The following is a 21,977-nucleotide window of genomic DNA, read 5'->3' on the forward strand; positions in this document are numbered from 1 at the left end:
AATACTGTAAGGACCCAACTTCAACCATGCAGTTGAGGACAGCACCCTCAGACATCACTGGGCTGCATGCCAGAAGCAGCCTGGGTCTCTGAGTGACATTGTGGAGCAGAGCCAACCCACTTTCCTGGGCCTCTGAATTCCAGTCTGTTATGTGAGAAAGAAAGAAGCTTCCATCTTATGTAACTCACTATTCTTTAGGTGTCTTTGTACAGCAACTTAGCCTCTGCCCTAACTATTACAGCAAGCTCATCCTGACTTCAGATTCCTACTCTGTAATTTCCTGTGTGTCCTTGGGGAGGTTGCTTACACATTCTGGGCTGTAATTCCCTCCACAGGGATGCAGAAGTTTCAGCATCTATATTGAATGGTTTTGAGAATTAGAATAGTGCACGTGACACACATTACACAGGCACATGGTGAGGTACAGGACAATTAACTGTGGGAGTGACCGCTCATGCACTGACAGTCCATCTTCTGCATGCTCAGCTTCTATGAACATCTGATTCTTCTCTTTGAAGAAAACGTACCTTTTCAGGGAGGTGTGTGCCTGTCAGTCAACCCTACCCCCTCCTCATTCCACATCCCTCCTCAGGTCTTCGTCCCCTCACACCTCATCTGCAACCCATTCCTGCAGCTGGACAAGTTGTGGCCTCAATCCCATCCACGCGTCAAAGCCTTTCCCCACTTGATCTTCCAGACTCTGTCCAGTTAGAATCCTTGTCTTTTCCCTGTAGAAATGGCTGCTTGGCTACTACCTGACCCACCCTTTGTACCCTTCTGGCCTAACTTAATGAATTTAACTCACTTTGACTTAATTAACTTAACAACGTAAGGTCTGAGCTCACTTGTTTCTGCCAGCTACTTCTCTCCCTGCTTTTCTCATCATGAATACCCCTTCTATCTCATCTTCATTTCTCAACTTTTAGATTCTCTTGGCTGGAAAACACAGACAGGCCTGCCTAGGAAAGCTGCCAGCCACAGAGCTGCCTTTGCTCTAGCTGTGCAAGCATCAGATAGCCACAATCCGAGACCCAAATCCTGGCACTCTACCCTAGGTTCAAATTCTGGCCTTGCCAGGATTTTTGAAGAACATGGCCATGTCCAAATTCACTGTCTTGGTTCCCTCATTGTAGTATGAGGGAAGACAGCTGTGCCTTCTTCATAGGGTTGCTGAGGCTTAAAAGATGCTAGGCATTAAAATACTTAAAATAAGAAAGGAAAGAGATTTACAATTGATACAATAGAAATACAAAAAAAAATCATAGGAAACTGCTATAAGTAGCTTTGTGCCAACAATTCGGACAAACCTAGAGAAACTGATGAATTCCTACAAACATACAAGCTACAAAGACTGAATCATGATGAAAGAGAAAATCTGAACAGACCAATTACTAGTACGGAGATTAAATCAGTAATCAAAAACCTCCCAACAAACAAAAGTCCCAGGCCAGATGGTTTCACTGATGAATTCTACCAAACGTTGGAAGAAAATTAATACTAATCCTTCTCAAACTCTTCCAAAAAAATAGAAGAGGAGGGAATCCTTCCAAATTCATTTTATGGAGCCAGCAATATGCTGATATCAAAACCAGACAAGGATACCACCAAAGAAGAAAATTACAGGCAAATGTCCCTGGTGAACATAGATACAAAAATCCTCAACAAAATATTAGCAAATTTAAATTCAAATTTAATGCGCTGAAAGGATCATCATACAGTATGACCAACTGGGATCTATTCCAGAGATGGGAAGATAGTTCAGCATCCCCCAAATCAGTCAATGTGATATACCACATAAGCAAAATGAAGGATGAAATTCGTGTGATCATCTCAATAGATATAGAAAAAGCATCTGATAAAATTCAATGATCATTCATGATAAAAATTCTTAACAAACTAGGCATAGAAGAAACATATCTCAATGCAATAAAGGCTGTATTTGACAAACCCACAGTTAATATCATACTCAGTGGTGAAAAGCTGCAAGGATTTCCTTTTAAATCAGGAACAAGAAAAGGATACCCATTCTCACCATTTTTATTTAACATAGTGTTGGAAGTCCTAGCCAGAGTAGTTAGGCAAGAAAAACATATAAAAGGCATCCAAATTGGAAATGAAGAAGTAAAACTGTCAACAGAAAACTGTTAGGACTCATAAACAAATTCAGTAAAGTTGCAGGATAGAAAACCAATACTCTGAAATCTGTTGCATTTCTATACACTTGTTTAGGGTGTCAGAAAGAGAAATGAAGAAAACAATCCCATTTACATTTGCGCCGAAAAGAACAAAATGCCTAGGAATTAATTTAACTAAGAAGGTGAAAGACCTCTATATTAAAAAGTGCATGACATTAATGAAAGAAATTGAAACAACACAAATAAGTGGAAAGATACTCTGTGCTCATGGATTGGAAGAATCAATAGTGTTAAAATGTCCATGCTACCTAACATAATGGACAGATTCAGTGCAATCCCTGTCAAAGTTCCAATGGCCTTTTTCACAAAAATAGAACAAACAATCCTAACATCTGTATGGAAGCACAGAAGACTCTCATAGCCAAAGCAATCTTGGAAAAGAAAAACAAAGCTAGAGGCACCATGCTCCTTATCTTCAAAGTATATTATGAAGATATAGTCTTTAAAACAGTATGGAACAGGGACGCCTGGGTGGCTCAGTTGGTTGGACGACTGCCTTCCGCTCAGGTCATGATCCCGGAGTCCTGGGATCAAGTCCCGCATCGGGCTCTCAGCTCCACAGGGAGTCTGTGTCTCTCTCTGACCTCCTCGCTCATGCTTTCTTACTGTCTCTCTCTCAAATAAATAAATAAAATCTTAAAAAAAAAAAACAACAGTATGGAACAGACACATAGAACAATGGAACAGAATAGAGAGCTCAGAAATAAACCCACACATATATGGTCGATTAATTTATGACAAAGGAGATAGGAATATGTAATGGGGAAAGGACAGTCTCTTCAATAAATGGTCTTAAGAAAGTTGGACAGCATATGCAAAAAAAAAAAAAAAAGTAAATCAAGCACTATCTTACAACATACATGAAAATTTACTTAAACTAGAATAAAGACAAAGACCCCAAACTGTAAAACTCCTAGAAGAAATCATAGGTGACCAGCTTCTTCACATGATTTTTTAAATCTGACATCAAAAGCAAAAGAAACAAATGCAGAAATAAGCAAGTGGGATGACATCAAACTAAAAAAGCTTCTGCACAGTGAAGGAAACCACCAACAAAATGCAAAGGCAAAATACTGATGGGAGAAAATATTTGCAAATCATGTAGCTGATAAGGGACTAATAACCCAAGAACTCATATGACTCAATAGCAAAAACAAAACAAAACAAACCCCCATGTAATCTGATTTAAAAAGGGCCAGAAAATATGATTAAACAATTTCCCAAGAACACTTATAGATGGCCAAGAGGTACATGAAAGGATGCTCAATGTCATCATCAGGGAAAAGCAATCAAAACCACAATGAAATATCATCTCACACTGGTTAGAATGGCTAATATCAAAAAGACAGGAGACAGCAGGTGTTGGCAAGGATGTGGAGAAAAAGGAACCTTTGTGCTCTGTTGGTGGGAATGTGAATGGGTGTGGCCACTATGAAAAACAGTATGGAAGGTCCTCAAAAAGTTAAAAATAGAACTACCCTATGGCCCAGCAATTTCACTCATGGGTATTTATTCAAAGAAAATTTAAAAAGTAACTTGAAAAGAGATCTTCACCTTTGTGTTCCCTGCAGCATCATTTAAACAATAACCAAGAAATAGAAGCAAACCAAGTGTCCACTGACACATGAAGGTAAATATACATGTGACCCTTGAATGACGCAGGGGTTAGGGACTCCAACCCCTCTGTAGCCAAAAATCTCTATACCACTCTTGACTCTCCACAAATTGAACTATTAAATATCCTACTGTTGACCAGAGGCCTTACCAACAACAAATAGTGGATTAAAACATATTTTGGGGGCGTCTGGGTGGCTCAGTGTGTTAAGCCTCTGCCTTCGGCTCAGGTCATGATCTCAGGGTCCTGGGTTGGAGCTCCCTTTGGGCTCTTTGCTCAGCAGGGAGTCTGCTTCCCTCTCTCTCTGTCTGCCTCTCTGCCTACTTGTGATCTCTCTCTCTGTGTCAAATAAATAAATAAAGTCTTTTTAAAAAGTATTTTGTATATTATATGTATTACATACTATATTCTTAATGTAAACTAGAGAAAAGAAAACGTTATAACAAAATTCATTAGGAAAAGAAAATATATTTACTGTACTATATAGTACTATATAGTACTGTACTATAAAAAAAAACCCCATGTGTAAATGGACCTGTGCATTTCAAACCCTTGTTATGTACAGGTCAACTGTATACACAATGGAATACTATTCAGCCATTAAAAACAGATCTTACCATTTGTGACAACGTGAAAGGACCTGAAGGGTATGATACTAAGTGAAATGATTCAAACAGAGAACGGCAAAACCCAGTTCTTGATACAAAGAACAGATTGGCAGTTGCCGGGGATGGGGGAAATGGATGAAGGGGGTCAAAGTAGAAGAAGAAAGAGCTGTTAAAAACAAACTCCTGAATACAAACCCATGATAAAGTTAAAAGAAAAACTAGGAACTGGGGAATAAAATTTCTACATAACAGGTTAAATGTTAATTTGTTAAATGTAAGAAGTGTTTTTGTGTTTGTTTGTTTTTTTAAGATTTTTTTATTTGAGGGACTCAGAGTCAAGATGGCGGAGGAGTAGCAGAGTGAGATGACATCAAGTCGCAGGAGTTCAGCTGAATAGGTATCAAACCATCCCGAACACCCACAAACTCAACAGGAGATTGAAGAGAAGAGCAGCAATTCTAGGAACAGAAAATCGACCACTTTCTGATAAGTAGGGTGAGCAGAGAAGTGAATCCGAAGCAACTTGGCGAGATAGACTGTGGGGGGAGGGGCCAGCTCCCAGCAAGCGGGGAGCAACAGAGCACAAAATCAGAACTTTTAAAAGTCTGCTCCACTGAAGGACGTCACTCCAGAGGCTAAGCAGGGGTGGAGCCCTCGTGGGGACAGTGAGGTCTCAGGTCCCATGGGGTCACAGAAGGATTGGGGTGTCTGAGTGTACAGAGCTCCCAGGTATCAGAGTGGGGAAGCCGGCTACAGAGACAGAGCCGGAGGAGTGAACTCTCAGCTCGGGGTTACCTTGAACCATGATCTGTGGCACAGTTGGGGGACTGCTCTTCGAGCGGGGACCCCAGAAGTGGCAGATCTGGGGAGACTCCCCTTCCTTCTCTGGAGGCAGTAATCTGGGTTTGGGGACTCCAAACGGGGCCGTGTGCTAGAGACAGAAACACTTGGTCACAGGCGGGAGACCAGGGAGACGGGAGGGACTGGAGGCTTTTCTCCAAGGGCGCACTCAGGAGCCGGACCCCGAGCTCTGATCCTATGGGCTGGAGACTGGGCAGCCACCATTTTCATTTTGATCTCCAAAGCTCTATGGAAAGTGTTCAGGGAACAAAAGCTCCTGAGCAGGAACCGGAGCAGATTACTTAGTCCGACCCCTGGCAAGGGCGGTGCAATTCCGCCTCAGGCAAAGGCCTTTGAGAATCACGGCAACAGGCCCCTTCCTCAGAAGATCAGAAAGAACACCCAGCCAAGAGCAAGATCAGTGATCAAGGAGAACAGCGAAATTCTAGAGATAGGGAAAGTAATGCATGGAATTCATGGCTTTCTCCCCATGATCATTTAGACTTGCAAAGTTAAATTAAATTTTAAAAATTTTTTTCTTATTCTAATTTTTTTTACTTTTCCTCTTTTAAAAAAAGTTTTTAAATTAGTTTATCTTAACAATATCTTCCTAAAAAAACCTTTTTCCATTATTATACTCATATTTTATCCTTCATTATATCTAACTTTATATTTTGTATACATATAGGGTTTTTTCTTCTAAAAAATTTTGGGAAACAATTTCTTATAATAGATCAAAAATATACTCTAAATCTAGCACAAGGTGCTTTGTTCGAGTCTCCAGCCTGAGCAAATTCTCTCCACTTTCTTTTTCTTTCTTTTTCCAACCAACTTAAATTATCAATCCCTTTTTAGAACTTTTTAAAATTTTCATCTTTACTGTCATATTCCATTCCTTCATCGTGTTTACCCTTATTTTTGTATATATGTAAGTTTTTCCTTCTTTAAGATTTTGGGAGGTGGTTTCTTCTAAAAGACCAAAATACACCCAAAATCAAGTGGGTGGCTCTGTTCTATATCTATTCACCAGCCTAATACACACACACATATATATATATATATATATATATATATATATATATGCATGTATATATATATTTTGAAATTTTTTTGAGCTTCTTTTTACTCCCTTTCTCCTCCCCTCTATTTGGGAGTCTCTTCTGATTTGGTTAGTGTACATTTTTCTGTGGTCTTTGCCACCCTTTTAGCATTTCATTCTCTTGTTCATATATTCTTATCTGGATAAAATGACAAGGCAGAAAACAAAACAAAACAAAACAAAAAAGAACAAGAGGCAGTAACAAAGGCTAGGGACTTAATCAATACGGACATTGGTAATATGTCAGATCTAGAGTTCAGAATGATGATTCTCAAGGTGTTAGCTGGGTTCAAAAAAGGCATGGATGATATTAGAGAAAACTGTGTGGAGAAATAAAAGCCCTATCTAGAGAAATAAAAGAACTAAAATCTAACCAAGCTGAACTCAAAAAATCTATTAATGAAATGCAATAAAAAATGGAGGCTCTTACTGCTAGGATAAATGAGGCAGAAGAGAGAATTAGTGATATAGAAGACCAAATGACAGAGAATAAAGAGGCTGAGCAAAAGAGAGACAAACAACTACTGGACCATTCGAGAGATAAGTGATATCATAGATGAAACAATATTAGAGGGGTGCCTGGGTGGCTCAGTGGGTTAAAGCCTCTGCCTTTGGCTCAGATCATGATCCTAGAGTCCTGGGATTGAGCCCTGTAACAGGCTCTCTGCTCAGCAGGGAACCTGCTTCCCCCCTCTCTCTCTGCCTGCCTCTCTGCCTACTTGTGATCTCTGTCTGTCAAATAAATAAATAAAATCTTTAAAAAATTAGAATAATTGGGATTCCAGAAGAAGAAGAAGGAGGGAGGGGGGCATAAGGTATATTGGAGTCAATTATTGTAGAGAATTTCCCTAATATGGCAAAGGGAATAAGCATCAAATCCAGGAGGCACAGACAACCCACCTCAAAATCAATAAAAACAGGTCTGCACCCCATCATCTAATAATAAAACTTACAAGTCTTAGTGACAAAGAGAAAATCCTGAAAGCAGCTTGGGACAAGAAGTCTGTAACATACAATGATAGAAATATTAGCTTGGCAGCAGACTTATTCAGAGAGACCTGGCAGGCCAGAAAGAACTAGCATGATATTTCCAGAGCACTAAATGAGAAAAACATGCAGCCAAGAATACAATATCCAGCTAGGCTATTATTGAAAATAGAAGGAGAGGGGCGCCTGGGTGGCTCAGTGGATTAAGCCACTGCCTTCGGCTCAGGTCATGATCTCAGGGTCCTGGGATCGAGTCCCGCATCGGGCTCTCTGCTCAGCAGGGAGCCTGCTTCCTTCTCTCTCTCTCTGCCTGCCTCTCAGTGTACTTGTAATTTCTCTCTGTCAAATAAATAAATAAAATCTTTAAAAAAAAAAGAAAATAGAAGGAGAGATAAAAAGCTTCCAGGACAAACAAAAACTAATAGAATTTGTAAACACCAAACCAGCACTATAGGAAATATTGAAAGGTACCCTCTAAGCAAAGAGAGAGCCTAAAAGTAGTAAATCAGAAAGGAACAGAGACAATATACAATATACAATAACAGTCACCTTACAGGCAATACAATGGCACTAAATTCATATTTTTCAATAGTTACCCTGAATATTTACATTCAATATATATTATAAATGCCCCAGTCAAAAGACACAGGGTATCAGAATGGATAAAAAAACAAAACCCATCAATATGCTGTCTACAAGAAATTCATTTTAGACCCAAAGACACCTCCAGATTTAAAGTGAGGGGGTGGAAAACAATTTACCAAATAAAATCTTAAAAAAAAAAAAGAAAACAATTTACCATGCTAACAGACATTAAAAGAAATCTGGAGTGGCAATTCTTACATCAGATAAATTAGATTTTAGGCCAAAGACTATAATAAGTGATAAGAAAGGATAGTATATCATACTCAAAGCATCTCTCCAACAAGAAGATCTAACAATTTTAAATATCTATGCCCCTAACATGGGAGCAGCCAATTATATAAACCAATTAATAACAAAATCAAAGAAATACATAAACAATAACACAATAATAGTAGGGGACTTTAACAACCCCCCTCACTCTGAAATGGACAAATCATCCAAAGAAAAGATCAACAAGGAAATAAAGGCCTTAAATGACACATTGGACCAGATGGACATCACAGATATATTCAGAACATTCCATCCCAAAGCAACAGAATACATATTCTTCTTTAGTGCACATGGAACATTCTCCAGAATAGACTACATCCTAGGTCACAAATTAGGTCTCAACTAGTACCAAAAGATTGGGATCATTCCTTGCATGTTTTCAGACCACAATGCTCTGAAGCTAGAACTCACTCACAAGCAGAAATTTGGAAAGAACCCAAATACTTGGAGGCTAAAGAGCATCCTACTAAAGAATGAATGGGTCAACCAGGAAATTAAAGAAGAATTGAAAAAATTCATGGAAACAAATGATAATGAAAACACAACTGTTCAAAATCTGTGGGACACAGCAAAGGCAGTCCTGAGAGGAAAATATATAGCAATATAAGCCTTTCTCAAGAAACAAGACAAGTCTCAAATACACAACCTAACCCTACACCTAAAGAAGCTGGAGAAAGAACAGCAAAGAAAACCTAAAACCTGCAGGAGACGAGAAATAATAAAAATCAGAGCAGAAATAAATGAAATAGAACCCCCAAAAAACATTAGAACAAATCAACGAAACTAGGAGCTTGCTCTTTGAAAGAATTAATAAGATCGGTAAACCCCTGGCCAGACTTATCAAAAAGAAAAGAGAAAGGACCCAAATAAATAAAATCATAAATGACAGAGGAGAGAGCACAACCAACACCAAAGAAATAAAAACAATTATAAGAAAATATTATGAGCAATCATACGCTAGCAAATTTGACAATCTGAAAGAAATGGATGCATTCCTAGAGATGTATAAACTACCAAAACTGAAACAAGAAGAAGTAGAAAACCTGAACAGACCCATAATCAGTACAGAGATTGAAGCAGTCATCAAAAATCTCCCAAAAAAACAAGAGCCCAGGGTCAGGCAGCTTCCCAGGGGAATTACCAAACATTTAAAGAAGAATTAATACCTATTCTTCTGAAACTGTTCCAAAAAGTAGAAATGGAAGGAAAACTTCCAAACTCATTTTATGAGGCCAGCATTACCTTGATCCCAAAACCAGACAACGACCCCATCAAATAAGAGAATTACAGACCAATATCCTTGATGAACACATATGCAAAAATTCTCACCAAAATACTAGCTAATAGGATCCAACAGTACATTAAAAGAATTATTCACCACAACCAAGTGGGATTTATTCCAGGGCTGCAAGGTTGGTTCAACATCCCCAAATCAATCAATGTAATACAATACATTAATAAAAAAAGGAACAAGAAAAGAGTATATGATACTCTCAATAGATGCTGAAAAAGCATTTGACAAAGTACAGCATCCTTTCTTGATCAAAACTCTTCATAGTGTAGGGATAGAGGGTACATACCTCAATATCATCAAAGCCATCTATGAAAAACCCACTGTGAATATCATTCTCAATGGAGAAAAACTGTGCTTTTCCACTAAGGTCAGGAACACGGCAGGGATGTCCATTGTCATCACTTCTATTCGACATAGTACTAAAAGTCCTAGCCTCAGCAATCAGACAACAACAACAACAAAAAATTAAAGGCATCCAAATCAGCAAAGATGAAGTCAAACTAACACTCTTTGCAGATAATATGATACTTTATGTGGAAAACCCAAAAGACTCCATTCCAAATCTGGTACAACTTGTAGAGGAATTCAGTAAAGTGTCAGGATGTAAAATCAATGCACAGAAATCAATTGCATTTCTATACACCAGCAACAAGACAGAAGAAAGAGAATTTAAGGTGTCAATCCCATTTACAACTACACCCCAAACCGTAAGATATCTAGGAATAAACCTAACCAAAGAGGCAAAGAATCTGTACTCCGAAAATTATGAGTAGTCATGAAAGAAATTGAGGAAGACACAAAGAAATGGGAAAATATTTCATGTTCATGGATTGGAAGAACAAATATTGTGAAAATGTCTATGCTACCTAAAGCAATCTACATGTTTAATGCAATCCCTAACAAAATACCATCAATTTTCTTTCAAAGAAATGGAACAAGTGATCCTAAAATTTATATGGAACCAGAAAAGTCCTCGAATAGCCAGAGGAATGTTAAAAAAGAAAGCCAAAGTTGGTGGCATCACAATTCCAGACTTGAAGCGCTACTACAGAGCTGTCATCATCAAGACAGTATGGTACTGGCACAAAAACAGACACATAGATCAATGGAACAGAATAGAGAGCCCAGAAATAGAGCCTAATCTATGGTCAACTAATCTTTGACAAAGCAGGAAAGAATATCCAATGGAAAAAAGACAGTCTCTTCAACAAACAGTGTTAGAAAAATTGGACAGCCACATGCAGAAAAATGAAACTGGACCATTTCCTTACATGACACACAAAAATAGACTCAAAATGGATGGAAGACCTCAATGTGAGAAAGGAATCCATCAGAATCCTTGAGGAGAACACAGGCAGCAACCTCTTCTACCTCAGCCGCAGCAACTTCTCCCTAGAAACGTTGTCAAAGTCAAGAGAAGCAAGGACAAAAATGAACTATTGGGACTTCATCCAGATCAAAAGGTTTTGAGCAGCAAAGGAAACAGTTAACAAAACCAAAAGACAACTGACAGAATGGAAGAAGATATTTGCAAACGACATATCAGATAAAGGGCTAGTATCCAAAATCTATAAAGAACTTATCAAACTGAACACCCAAAGGACAAATAATCCAATCAAGAAATGGACAGAGGACATGAACAGACATTCCTGCAAAGAAGACATCCAGACAGCCAACAGACACAAGAAAAGTACTCCACATCACTCAGCATCAGGGAAATACAAATCAAAACCATAATGAGATACCACCTCACACCAGTCAGAATGGCTAAAATTGACAAGTCAGGAAATGACAGATGCTGGCGAGGATGCAGAGAAAGGGGAACCCGTCTACACTGTTGGTGAGAATGCAAGCTGGTGCAACCACTTTGGAAAACAGCATGGAGGTTTTCTCAAAAAGTAGAAAATAGAGCTACCCTACAACTCAGCAGTTGCACTACTGGGTATTTACCCTAAAGACACAAATGTAGTGATCCAAAGTGGCACGTGCACAAGAATGTTTATAGCAGCAATGTCCATGACAGCCAAAATATGGAAAGAACCTAGATGTCCATCCACAGATGAATGGATAAAGAAGAGGTAGTGTATGTATATATAATGGAATACTATGCAACCATGAAAAGAAATGAAATCTTGCCATTTGCAATGACGTGGATGGAACTAGAGGGTATTATGGTGAGCGAAATAAGTCAATCAGAGAAAGACAATTATCTTATGATTTCTCTGATATGAGGAATTTGAGAGGCAAAGTGGGGGTTTGGGGGATTAGGGAAGGAAAAAATGAAACAAGGTGGGATTGGGAGGGAGACAAACCATAAGAGACTCTTAATCTCACAAAACAAACTGAGGGTTGCTGGGGGGAGGGGGGTAGGGAGAGGATGGTGGGGTATGGACATTGGGGAGGGTAGGTGCTATGGGAGTGCTGTGAAGTGTGTAAGCCTGACAATTCACAGACCTGTACCCCTGGGGCTAATAATACATTATATGTTAATTTAAAAAATAAAAATAAATAAAATAAAATAATGTATATTCTGGAAAAAAAAATTTTTTTATTTGTTTGAGCAAGAGTGAGCACAGTGTGGAGGTGCAGAGGCTTAAGCAGACTCCGTCCTGAGTGCAGAGCCTGTGGCGGGACTTGATCCCACCATCCTGAGATCATGAACTGAACTGAAAGCTAAACTTGGATGCTCAACCAACTGAGCCATCCAGGAGCCCCTGTGAGAAGCATTCTTATAAATAAATAATAAAAATTGGAAAGAACCATGTGGCAACAACGGGGATGATGAAATAAATTACAGGCATCCATAAAACAAAATAAAAATATCTTGTCATAAAAATGGAAGTGCTTGAATAAAAATCTAACCAGTGGGCAACCTGAGGTCTTTGATAATGTAAAAAAGAATTTAGTATATATGTAAAATACTTAGGACTGTGTCTGGCACCCAGCGGTACCAAGACAGCACTTGGATTTTAGGTGGTTACTATTCTTATGTCCCTGCGCCCCGCCCCCCCACCTGCCTTTTCCGATCTAGTCTAGTCGCTATGGGAGCAGTGGGATATGCAGTGAAAATTCCCAGCTTTTCAGAAACCTGTGGCTTGGAATTGGAGAAAGGGATGGTGGGCAAGCATCTTCCACTCAGAGGGGCAGAGCTAAGGACAGATCTTGGACTGGTCAACCCTCCTTTGCTTAAAAACCTTCATCGTCTCCCCTCTCCACACCCTCCACTCCACTGCCATCACTTTGCATGGCCTGGAACCCACCTGTCAGAGATTTCTGAGGGCTAACAAGCATCCTGTCGGAATGTAAACCCCTGCTGGAAGGGTTTCTTTCATGGTTGAAGTCCTTCCTTCAACCAGCGAGGTAATCTCACGTGCACTGACAGCCTGGAGGTGCAGCTCCCAGGGAAGGAAGCGAGGAGGAATGAGTAGTTTAAGTATGAGGCTGGGCGTGAGTAGAGTGAGACGTGAGTAAGATGCTGCAGGAGGGAGCCGAGGGTGCTTCAAACAAGGGTCCCATCACCCAGGGTCTACGGAGAGGAGCACAGAAGGCGAAGGACAAATGTCTTTGATTTCCAAATGCTGCTTAAAACGTGGTTCCCTTCAAGAGCAGGAAAGGGAAAGAATTCACATGGAAGGAAAGGTTTTAACTAAACCATCTTGATTCCTGTCCTTGCTCCTCCCACCCTGTGCCCTCTACCCACTGTCCCCCCAATCCCATCCTCAGCCCTGGCTGACCCTCAATGTGGAACCCATGGTGGGGTTTTTGATTCTCTTTTAGTTATTAGACTTAGCTTCAGAATTTTCCCTGGTCCCCAAGTCGGTTCTTAGATGCTAACTCAACTACCAGTCCCATGCCTGGATTTCACGTCAGCCACTTTGTGCACTCCTCTTGTGTGAGCCCTTCTCAACTACTGGTGACCATGGGAGTCCGCTGAGCTAGGTTACCTGTCCGGTGTTGATGGCCATTGTTTCTGCCTCTGGCCAACCTGTCCAGGTGAGCATCTGTGCTGGGCATCACTGTGGACGCCTCTCTCCACACTTACTGGGTGGTCCCTGACCCAGGATGTGGAATGAGGGGCATCCTTCTCTTTTATTCCTTTCTCCTCAACTAGATGATATCTGACCCCCAGGAACAATGACTCTGGCTGGTTCTCTAAACACTTTTATTTTGGCTGCATTAGACTTAGATGAATTTCGCTATTATTATTACTATGACCAGTGAAGTTAACCACGAAGCATATTATTTCTTTAGGGAAATAATGCAAGTTCCAAACAACCAGTTTGAAATGAACTTTGAGAGACCATTCCTGTTAAATGAACTTTTGAAAAATTCTCTGTGCACCTATTTACAAGATTAGGGAGCAAGTAGATGACACTGGATGGGCCTTCGTGTTATTTCTGTCCCCACGTAGTGTACAATTAGCATTCAAGCCACATACCGACTTCACCCAGACCAGAAGCTGAAATATAAATACCACTCAAGCGAGGTTATTTAGATCCTCAATCAGATCGACCCGATCTCAGCCAATTATTTTTCTGGCAGAGTTAATTAGAATGTGTCTAAAATGAGTGAGATGTGAAAGGCAACTTTCCATTACTTATTCCTCTAACTGTCGCCTTCAAGCTGGAGTCTTGTCCTTAATTTCACATTACAAGTACCTTCTAGAAAGGATCAGGTCTACATGTAGCCTTTCAAAATTAAAACCAAATTACGTTCCTGATGATTTCAGCTGAAATATTAAATCGGGTAGAAAGTTAATCACATGCAGGCAGGAAGAATTACAAGAGAAAAACAGAAGTGCTGGCGAAGAAGCAAGGCTCCAAAAAGAGCAAGGATAGAACCACAGATCTTTACCTCCACACTTCAGAGCCTGAAGCTTTTGAATGGAAGCGGCAGAAGTCTGAGAATCTTCTGTTCTGTCAGTTTCCATCCCACATCCGGCTTTTTGTCTGACACCAGGGTACATCACCTAACATCACCCTGGAAGAGCGCGTGACCCTCCACAGACCTCGGGCTTGCCACCTGTGAGATGGGAATATGCCCCCTTTCATAGACTGGAGTTTATGGTTCATGTTGTTCTGACCTTGGAACACTTCTGACAAATAAAACCATGAGAAATCGCTGTCAGGGCAAACAGCTCATTATTTATTACTCAAAAAAGAAAAATAGCGAGAGAGAAAAAAGCCAAAAGCAAGATCAATGATTCATCTGATCTTGAACTAGAAAGGACACAAAGCATACGCTAGCAAAGGGCTTCCTCACGGGCTCCTGACTCTATGTTACAAGAATCCAAGGAGAAGCCCCATACGACCACGTACCCACCCTACCCAGCCCAAGCGTGGGTCTCTTTCTTGGCCTTTTCTCATTGGAAGGAGAGGTTTGGAATTCTGATTTCTGTCTTAAAGCACAAGACACACTTTAAACATCAGGTGTGTGTGTGTGTATGTGTGTGCGTGTGTGTAGGAGGCGAGGGGAGGGGAGGGAAGGAGACCGTGGTATGTATCTCTAGGAGATGCAAAGGAAACAGCCAAGTAGCAGGCATACTTTCTGCCTTCCGCGTGCTCCCGTGCAGGATCGGTTGTGAAGACAATGACTCAGGTGAACACGGACGCACACACGTGAGCTGGGACCTGTGGCAGCTCCGTAGGGCTTGGTGAATGGGAGCACCTGGCACCAAACTGCGCTAGTCTGGAGGGACTTCCAGGGGCGGAAACCATGCAGACAGGTGTAGAAGAGAGGGGCCTTTTGGGGCACATCAATTACATTAAAAATCCTATAGACAATACACAAATCATTACTGTGCATCTGAATGCATTTTTATAAGTTGAACACCCGGGTAACCACTATTAAGATAAAGAAATAGAACATTTCAAGGGCCCCATCCCCGCCCCCCATTCTTTCGTGGTCACCACCGTCACCCCAAAGGAGACCGTCTTCTCGCTTCTATCACCAGTGGCCTGTTGGGGCTATTTCTCAACTTACGTAAACTGAATAATAAGGTATTTCCTGTTTTGTGTAGGATTCTTTCACGCAACCTTATAATCTATGGGCTGTAACTCACGATGTCACGGGCAGCAACCATTTCGCCCATTCTCAATATCAAAGTGTATCACCATCTCTTTATCCATTTTACTACTGATGGAAACTTGGGGTGTTTCCAGTTCAGGGCTCTCTCTCATGAATCCTGTTACAGAGAACACTCTTTGAAATCTTTCTTGGTGCGCGTAAATGTACGTTTCTCGTGAGTGTGTGCCTAGGAGTGAAATTTCGGGCCGTAGGGTTACAGGAAGATTTCTAAAGAAATCCAGCAAGATACCTGGGACAGAACAAAGCTGAGCTGCACAGACCTGGATTGGGGTCCCAATCTCTTGCTGGCCTGAGACCTTCTACGAGATCTGGTGCACTGACCAGAGGCAAGCCCTGCAAAGTTACTGTGATTTCTCCCATCCCAAAGAACCCACCCCAGGCCCCATTTTTCCCTCCAGCTCCTGCTCTGTTTTGCTTCCTCGCACCGCATAGAAAAGGTGCCAACAGCACTCACTGTCTCCCACGCTCTTGAACTCACCCCAACTAGGCCCTTGCCCTCACCGCTCCAAGGTCACAATGACCCACATCACCAGAGCTCTAGGCCAGTGCTTCAACCACATTCGGCAGCATGTGGGGTGGTCACCGCTCTGTTTTGTAATGTGCCCCCTTCATGTGGCTTCAGTGATGTCACAGGCTTGCCCATCCTTTGATTTCCCTGGCCACTCTTTCTCAGAATGTTTTGCTGATTCAATCCCTTCCCCAAACCCATGGTGCCACAGAGCCACTGACTCAGACCTTGGCCTTTTTCCTTTCGGTCAAGGCTCCCTCAGTTGATAACCTCTTAGGGGATCACACTTTCCAATACTACCTCTGTGCTGCTGACTGCCAAATTCTCTGCCCAGACCACCTCCAGACTCGTCCATCAAACTGCCTGCTCCACCCCTCCCCTTGGATAAGCTACTGGTCCTCTCAAACTGCACACAACCCAAACGAAAATCCCGACACTCCTTCTGCAAATGAGCAAGTTGGACAGGCTTTCCTTTCTCAGTGGACGACAACTGAACCCTTCCAGTTGCCCAAGCAAACATCTACAGACTCACTCTCCACATCTCTGTCCTTCTGTTACCCCACATCAGGTCCAACCACAAATGCAATTGGCACCTTTAACATCTATCCAGAATTCGACTGCCTTTCTCCAGCACCGTCATCCTGAAGCAAGTCACTGCCATCTCTCACCTGGGTCATTCTGAGAGCCTGCCAAGCAGTCTCCTGGCTCTGTCCTTGCCCACCCAGCCTCCTCGCAGCACCGAGTCATCCGAACACAGCAGGAGAGCAACCTGCTGTGATGGGATGGCCTCCCGTGACTCCCATCTCACTCCAGTAAAAACCTATGTTCTTGCAGAGAACTTATGAGAGAGCTTGTGCCCCCCAGACGCCCCCTGCCCCTTGTCTTTTTGACTTGGTCTCACTCCACTCCAGGCACACTGGCTCCTTGAAGAGCATACCAGGGGCTGTCCTGTCTGCGGTCCTGGGCACTCTTGCTAGCTCTACCAGGATTGCTCTCCCACTAGAGAGCCCATAGCTCTCTCCCTCATTGCTTTCACACACACTAACAATTCATGCCATCTTTCTTTGCTTTATTTTTCTCCTTATACTTACTGCTACTGACATACCGTAAATTTTTCTCATTTATTATTTATTGTCTGGCTCTCTCCTCTAGGATGTAAGCGCAGTGAGAGAGGGACGTTTTGTTTGTTTATTCAACACAATCTGTGGGTGGTTACCACCAGGAGGTAGTGGGCCACGGAGGCCACGTGGGCATGTGCAGGCGTAGAAGGGGGAAGGGGAGGGGGGCTCCCACAACCAAGGAACCATCCCCACCCCCAAATTTATTTAGTGAATGAGTGAACAGATCGATGAATTAATGGTGATGAAGAGATCAGGTTTATGGAAGAGCCCGGAACACAGTGGGTGCTCATAACAGTGTCAGTTTCCTCAACGTTTCCCTTGGCCATTTGGGAGCGACCCCGAGCTCCCCCTGCCTGGGCGGTGACTGTTCTTTGCATGTGGGCAGCTCCCAGGGAGCCCTACCTGGCACCCGCATGGTGTGCAGCGAGTGTCCTACAGTTTCAGCCCCGCTTCCTGAGTGTCTTTCTCTCACCTTCTGGATCTCTCTAGGAGCAAACCGTCCAGAAGTGGTCATTTAAGGAGTCACTGCTCCCACACATCTCAGCTCCACAGTCAGAATGGATTCTGAGGGTGGGGAGAGCAGGGACAGAGACACACGGAGGCTCTGGGCATCCGAGGTCGGGGAGTCCCTGCCACTGAGGAGAACGCACCTGGCGGGGTACTAGGAGTCACTCTGCACAGGGGTCCCTTCTTGCCTGGGCTTGTCCTGCTCTACTCCCCCGGGAGGCAGAGCCTCTGTGTGACCCAAGGTGAGACATGGCCATGTTCCACCTCCCGCTGAGGTTCCCGCCTACAGTGTCTTCCCCTCTATGCCACCGCCGGGAGTCCCTGCCTCCAGATGGTCGCACCCGGGGCCACTGTCTCTTGCCCTCGTGGTGCATCACCTACATCCTGTGCCTCCGTCACTGGACCGAGCTCCACAAGCAGACCGTGCTGATTCACACACCCTAACCTTGCATGGTGTACTTAAAGAGTGACAGAAGGAATAAATGAAATCGGTTCTTCTAGAGCAATGGGAGAGCACACGTTACCTATCCGCTGAGGTGGTGAGAACAAGAGAGAGGAAGGCAAAACTACCTCGTCGGCCCGTATACCATTCCATCCTTTGCGTAAAATGATAAATGGATTTGCTTGGGCAATACTTTGCCTCCTGTGTTTTCCCATAAAGTCCTCTTCTCTAAAAGCATGTGGCATTCAGACATCTCTCCTCTGAGAAGACATTCTAACCATGGCATTCTGTATGCATGAGGCCCGCATGGAGAACAGTTGTTGCCATAATGAGGGAAATCTGTGGCGGGGACAGCTCGTCGGCAGCGCTGGTAAATATTTATAGAAGTGAGCAGCTAGCAGAACATGTTTGATGGCTGAATTAATATGGCAGAGTTGGAATCTCTAGGTGAGAAGGTGTCCTGCTTTCCAGCCAGAGCTCAGTCTCCAGCTACCTACAGATCAGCTTCCTAAGTGGTGTCAACACAAGAACATCGCCTCATCTCATTTTTGGGTGCCCAGAGAGGGTGACCCCCTCGTGACACTGGAAAGCCTTCCCACTCTGTCACCATTTCTTGCTGTCAAGAAGTTACCTATGGCTTTCTATTAGATCTGTGGTCCAAGCCAAGAAATAAGCCTTAGGGATAACCTGCCATTCAAAGAAATCACATGCCTCCCAGGAAATATTTGCCTTGTGCCCTTGCCCATTGCAACACTAGAAATTGGCTCTGGGGAAGGGTCTGGAAGGGTCTGGAAGTGTCTGGAAGGGTCTGGAACACAGATGTGTGTCTCCTTCAGGCAAAGCCTTTTCAGACTGACTGTCCGTGCGTGTGTTTCACTCTCTGCTGCACAGACTCAGAAACCCAGAGCTGCGAGGGCCGGGCCATCTCTCTAGTCCACTGGGCTGAGCTTCGTCCTCTTCTCCCAGGAGGAAATGGAGGCCCAAGGCTGTCCAGGGTATCGCTGAAGGACACAGGCAGTGTCAGAACTGAGATGAGAAACCCACTGTTACCTCAGTTGGTCAGTCTCTATCCTCTACAAACTCCACGTGTAACCCAACAGGGCGAGATTGCGAGGGTACATGCGTATATGAGCGTGTGTGTGTTGTGTGTGTGTGTGTGTGATGTCCAGCACCCATACAAGCCAAGTCTCTGCTCTCAACTGAGGAATGAGAGCACAGCAGGGGACTTCAGAAACTTCGAGTGCTCCGCCATTCCCGCAGACATCCCAATTTTTTAAGTTATTTTTATTAACATATAATGTGTTATGTGTCAGGGATACAGGTCTGTTAGTCATCACTCTTACACAATTCACAACACTCACCATAGCACGTGCCCTCCCCAGTGTCCATTCCCCAGCCTCCCCATCCCTCCCACCCCCCTCCCCCCAGCAACCCTCAGTTTGTTTCCTGAGATTAAGATGGGACCAGGAGGGAGACATTCTGATTTAATTGGCTTGCCATGGACCCTGGGCCTCGACATTTAAACTATCTCCTAAGGTGATTCTAATGCATAGCCAGGCCCGAGGACTCCTAACCCAAATGACCACCTAGCTCCCATCGACCCCACTGTGTGATTTTACAGGGACAAGTTCCAGTGTGTCCTGCCTGGAGCTCGGCTGGCTGAAGACCGGTCTCCCAGGCTGATGGCAGCATCTCCCTTCTCCCCTCCTCTTACCCAGTTCCCCTTCCTCCAGAGATCCTCTGCTGTCCCCTGCCTCCTCCGAGCCACCTGTACCCCACAGTGTTTACTGGGGTCCACCCTTTGCATGGACCTTTCCTTTGTCCCTCCAGGAATGATTCACCCCAACCTCCAGGGAGTTTCATGTCATAATGAAGTAGTGGCCCTCCTCACCTCCTCAGCTCCTCACATCCCAGATGGGGGCCATGACTACTCTGCTAGACACTGGCTCTTCCCAGGGGTCCTTTCTGTCCTTGCTTTTGACGTGTGAACTCACCCATGACCCTGAGTTACCCCACCCCTTATCCCTACCTCATTGCCTCGCTACTATCTAGATTCTTTACCTTGTTGACTTATTGCTGTTTCATGAACGCGGTCCACCACCTGGACCTCAAGCAACAAGGGGGAAAAGAACTGAAGTCCATTCATTCACCAGCACAGATGCTGGGGTGACTGTGACGGTGGCCAGTGACGTCAGCAGCGAGGAATTGCACCAAGACTGGAGCAACAAGCAGGACAAGGTTGAGTCACCCTCCAAGCAAGGAGAGGGGCCAGACCTCTAGAGAAGCACCAGCCCCAAATTCCTGCCTTCTAAGAGGTTTTGAAGGATGTGAGAGGTTTGCAGCTGTGCCCATGGGGTTGGGGTGGAGGGAGGCGGGCGAATCTTGGCCAGGTAGAGCAGGAGGAGGCGGGTTTCTCAAGGGGCTCTATCCAGGGCTTGTCCAGGATGTGGGTTGTGGTCAGGCTAGAGTCTGCTTTGTAGCTGGGGTCTACTTTCGGAGAATGTAGGGCACCATGACGGAGAAAAACAAAGAGTCAGGGCGAAATGCAGATGCCTGTGAGTTTTGTCAGTGTGGCTGGGGGCTGGGGGTGGGGGGAGAGGGTCTTTGAATAGATTCCTTTCAGTTACGAAGGTGAGAGGCAAGACCCTCGCCCCCTCAGAGATCGCCAGAGGACCAAGAGGGGACAAGATGGGATCTCCATACACCAGGGAGGTGCTAGGACAGTTCACAGGCCATGGAGGGCAACGAAGCAGGCTTTATGCAAAGCTGGGGCTTACTGGGAAGCCTAGAAGGTTCATAAGCATTAGCGGATGACAAGATCTGGGGTCATTGAATTTAACCTCCTGAACAGGAAGTGTCAGAGCCCAGGCCAGAATCCAGGGCTAGTGGCTCCCACTCCCAAGCCTTGTGTGCTCTCTGGGAACCCGTGTTTGGTGGTGGAGCCCAGAGTCACCTCCAGTCCTTGGGCTGGCAGTATATGGGGTTAGGACCCGGGTGAGGTGGGGGATTTCACATGGGCACAGGGAGCTCCAGCCTCTCCTCTGCTCTCACATTGCTATCCTATGGCTGGGGCATCACAAACCCATTCTCCCTGTGGGCAAAACAAGGCATAAAACCTGGCCTGGGGAGGCTCTTAGCACCACGACGGTGGCCCTGAGTCACTACCACCCTGCAGCTGAGCGCCTTAAAGATTTGTACAATCCACTCCGGCTTTCCTTGGGGTAAAATGATTACAACTTTTCCAGTAGCAGATAATTGAAACATAATTCCCACTTGGATTTAGCAGGCAGTAAAAAAACACCTCCCTCCCCGACTATTCTATTCCTATCCCGGGCTCTGGATCTGGGACCCCCCCCAAAACCGTGACGTCTGATGATCAGAAGACACTGGTAGGAGACACAGGTGCCAGCGCCTTCGTGTACCCTTCTTGCTGAAGTTCCCATGCGGAGATGCCTTCTCATTCTCTGTGCGTGGGAATGAAAGAGGACAGATGTTATTATTCCCTGAGAGTCTGAGTAACATAGTCAAGGTCATGTCGCAACAATGAAAAAAAATCCACCCCAGTTGCTCCTCTTTGTCCTTGAAACAAACCCTTGACAGCCCAGACTTTAATATCAGTAAACCACAAGCCATTCTTCTGTTTTCCTAAATGCCTGGAAAAGTAATTAAATGGGGTGTGATCAATAAGAAAGAAAGAGGCCCGGTAGGTCAGCTTGACTTTCTTTCCACACTCGGTACTTTCCCCCTGGGCTGAAGCGG

This window comes from Mustela nivalis, assembly GCF_964662115.1.
Source record: "Mustela nivalis genome assembly, chromosome: 2".
In the NCBI taxonomy this organism is placed as follows: domain Eukaryota; kingdom Metazoa; phylum Chordata; class Mammalia; order Carnivora; family Mustelidae; genus Mustela; species Mustela nivalis.